The sequence below is a fragment of the Rattus rattus genome, chromosome X (assembly GCF_011064425.1).
Source record: "Rattus rattus isolate New Zealand chromosome X, Rrattus_CSIRO_v1, whole genome shotgun sequence".
Classification (NCBI taxonomy): Eukaryota; Metazoa; Chordata; class Mammalia; order Rodentia; family Muridae; genus Rattus; species Rattus rattus.
Window position 1 is genome coordinate 28913977 of NC_046172.1, and position 4203 is coordinate 28918179.

At 40.3% G+C, this 4203-nt stretch overlaps 1 non-coding gene across 1 annotated transcript; it reads left to right on the plus strand.

The window, feature by feature from the left end:
* Positions 1-2072: 2072 nt before the first annotated feature.
* Positions 2073-2184, plus strand: LOC116889450. Its single transcript, XR_004386408.1, has one exon. It is a non-coding gene; the product is annotated as a U6 spliceosomal RNA (small nuclear RNA).
* The last annotated feature ends 2019 nt before the right edge of the window (positions 2185-4203 follow it).

The window sequence follows — 4203 nt, forward strand, 5'->3', positions numbered from 1 at the left end:
GCCCCACATGTGGCCCATACATATACAGCCACCCAATTAGACAAGATGGATGAAGCAAAGAAGTGCAGACCGACAGGAGCCGGATGTAGATCGATCCTGAGAGACACAGCCAGAATACAGCAAATACAGAGGCGAATGCCAGCAGCAAACCACTGAACTGAGAACGGGACCCCCGTTGAAGGAATCAGAGAAAGAACTGGAAGAGCTTGAAGGGGCTTGAGACCCCATATGTACAACAATGCCAAGCAACCAGAGCTTCCAGGGACTAAGCCACTACCCAAAGACTATACATGGACTGACCCTGGACTCTGACCTCATAGGTAGCAATGAATATCTTAGTAAGAGCACCAGTGGAAGGGGAAGCCCTGGGTCCTGCTAAGACTGAACACCCCAGTGAACTAGACTGTCGGGGAGGGAAGGGCAATGGGGGGGGTGGGGTGGGGAACACCATAAGGAAGGGGGGAGGAAGGATGTTTGCCCGAAACCGGGAAAGGAATAACACTAAAAATGTACATAAGAAATACTCAGTTAATAATAAAAAAAAAAAAGAATGTGCATATTTTTATATTTTATTTTGTATATAAATTTAATTGTTTCTAAAGCACTATCAGAAATGAAATTTGGGCTTTGAGTTTCTTCCATTCTTTTTCTATATTCATCTTAAGGAAGAATGTTTAGCTCTCTCAGAATTTGACTCCATGTACTTACAAAAAAAACTAGTTTGTTTCTCAACAACATATGCTAAATGACCTTTCCCCCTCTTTTCTGTTGTTTTACAATGCTTTCCTTATTAAATATTCAGTCTTGTACAAAAACAAGCTCATTTTCTTCGTCACCAATTCACTTCCATTAATTGATTTTTGCCTGTTCTCAAGCCAGTAAGTATATTTTGAATTTCTGCAATATGATATATCCCTTTGAGGTCTAGTCTTCTCTCTAATTATACTTTTGTTAAAATTTTAAAATTGATCTGTCTTGTCTGCATGTTAAAGCATTCCTTCTGGCTCCCAGAAAAATTCCGTTGAGCAAGTCCAGTGCACAGTGTCTTGACAAACACTTGGAACCCTTAGCTTGGCATATGAAGGTCCTCAATTATGTGATCCTATTTTTCCTATTCCTTTTGTTATAATCTTTACAATAGTTTTAGGATACATATTTGCTGCCTTACTTATGGACTATATTCTGATTTTTATAAATACTTTCTTAATTCTTTCAGAATTTCACACAAGATATTTTGATTGTATTCACCCCTAACTCCTCTTTTAACTCATCCTAGATCTGCCTCCACCTTCCCTACCCCCAACTTTGTGATAATCATGGACTCCCCTTTGGGTGTCGGGTATCCACTGTCAAGTGGTCAATCTACTATATTCTGTTTTATGGGTTTTGCAGCCCAGATTGCACCACAACAATGATTTGTCTTTCAGTTTTTTCACTACAGGTTGGCACATGTAGTATACTAGACTGAATTCCAGCTGACTTTCACTAACTACCTGGCCTTGAATTCATCACTTGCCCTACCTGAGGGCCACTTTCATCCTTAAGATGAAGTCAGCTATAACATCCTTTCAGGGGTGTCAACCTGATGATCATTAATTTAGAGGAAGAATCTAGCAAGATCCCTTTACTTAATAGGAAAAAACCCCAATAAATGTCACAGTCCCTCTCATTACTGTGTTCTTTTACACTCATTAAGCCATATAGTCTTTAAAAGTAAGGACGTGTACTTCTTAATAGATGCCGTAGGAAGTGTGAGGTATAACAGTGCTTAAGTGCTGAATGTAGTAGCATTATACTCATTTTAAAATGATTTTATTTATTCTTTGAGAATTTCATATCTGTATGCAATGTATTCCTACCATATTCAGTCCCCACCCAACCCCTCTAATTCTTCCTGGATCCTCCCCCAACATATCTCCCCCCCTAATTTCATGTCCTCTCGTTCTTTTTCTTTTCCTTTGTAAAAACAGTAATTGAGTCCAATTAGTGCTCCCAAATGCAGATGGGTGTAGGGTAGCCACTGGAGCATGGGCTATCTACTCAGTGACTGCATTCTTAAAGAACACTGATTTGTGCTCACTTTCTCACCACATATACTAAAATTTCAGCAAACCACAGAAAATTAGCATGTCAGGGCCCGTGTGCAAGGATGACATGCGAATCTGTGGAGCACTCCATATTTATTTTTAAAAAGGAAAATGAAAAGGCAACTGACCCTTCCTTAGCAGCCATCAACGGTCAATAGTTCCTCAGGTTGGGAGGAGGGGGCTTATATCATGCTCATTTTTGAAATAAATAAATGGAGAAACAAAAACATTACATTTTAAAAATGGAGAAACAAAGAAACTAAATGGCAGAGCCAGGACTTCTGTTCCAATTTTCTTGCTTCGATAATATGCATCCTTTGACCGTATGCCCCTGAACTGAAATTGCCAATGCTTTCCACACAGTGTCTCTGTTTTCTCTTTCCTATTTATACCTAGCCCTTCCTCCCATAAGAGTGCCATGAATACCTGTCCCTCTCAAACTGTAGATGTGTATTTCGCCCAAGTTCCAGAGAAGCCAGAGGACCAGTTGTCAATATCCCTAGAAGTACCATTGACAATGATGAGTGAGTGTCAGTGGCTAAAATGCCTTAGCCTTCTCACCTGGTAAGGGGAACTTAGAGCTTTAAACAGTCATGATGGATGAATGGGGTCAAGGTCTCTATCCATCTGGGATGTGGTATGTGGAGAATTCCAGAGATGGCATTTTGAAACTTCTAGCAATGGAATGGAATGATTCAGTGTCTTTTGATCTAACAATTTTAAGAGAATTTCTATTTGATATGTAATTTATCAACTGGTGCATAGAAATGTATACGCTTTTGGGGTACCCATGTGGTGTTTTGGTATATGCACTGTGTAGTGTTCAACCTGGATTAAGCATAGACGTAAGAATCCATGCTTTCTTTGAAATGCAAATATTTCAAATCATTATCTACCTTTTTGAAGTATATAGCTAAAAAATTAGGAGAAGAAACATCCAGTCTATTATCATTATATATTCATTTTGCTGTGGAATAGAATACACTAGAATTCTGGGAGTGTCATTTTGCTTAAATATTTGCCTAGTATAGATGAGGCTCTGAACTTGTTCCCTAACACTGCAAACAAATTAATAATGGAAAAAACGGAAACACAGGAGCTCCTTGTTTTCATCTAGCTACAACATGGTACCTATTAACCCATCCCTCCCCATCCATTCCTTCCTTATTCTCCCCAGCCTCTGATAAGCACCGTTCTACTCTCAAGTCCTCTGAGATCAACTGCATTCAATTCTCTGTGTGAGTGAAATCATGCAGTATTTATAGTTCTGTGTCTGACTTATTTTCCTTAATAAAATGAGGCCCAGTTCCATCCATGCTGCTGTAAATGGCAGCATTTTTTTTTATTTTTGGAGTTGAATGGTGTGTCCATGGTCCCTTCATCAGCTGGGGGGGGCGGGCACTTAGGTTGTTTCTACTTCTCTCCTAGTGTGAATAGTGCTTCAAGAGACGTGGGAGTACAGATATGTCTTCTGAGTACAGGCTTCATTTAATGTGGCTGTATGAGCAGTAATGATTGTCTTCCTTCCTCTCTCTCCCTTACCACCTCCTCTCTCTCTCTTGAGACTGGGTCTCAGTCTGCAGCCCAGACCAGCCATCTGCAACTCATTATGTAGCCCATGTTGACTTCAACTTGTAATAATGTTCCTGTTTCAGCCTTTCAAGTGGTAGGACTACACAAGTGAGCCTCCATGTCCAGCTTGGTAGTTTCACCCTTAGGTTTTGATTTGTCCTCAGAAATTTCCATACTGTTGTGAATAATGGTCATAGTAACATCACAAGGATTCCCTTTTGTCAACTTGTATGGGCTTCTTCCTTCCTTCCTTCCTTCCTTCCTTCCTTCCTTCCTTCCTTCCTTCCTTCCTTCCCTTCCTTTCTGTCTCTCTCTCTCTCCCCCTCCCTCCCTCCCTCTCTCTCTCTCTCTCTCTCTCTCTTTTCTTTCTTTTTTCTTTTTCTATTGATGTTTTGCCTTCTGTGTATGCCTGGATCATGCACATAGAGGTGCCTACAAAGGCCAGAATAAGACATCAGTTGTTATTTCCTGGAATTGGAGTTAATGATAGTTGTGAGCAGCCATATGGATGCTTTGTACTGAACTGGGATCTTCTGCACAAGCA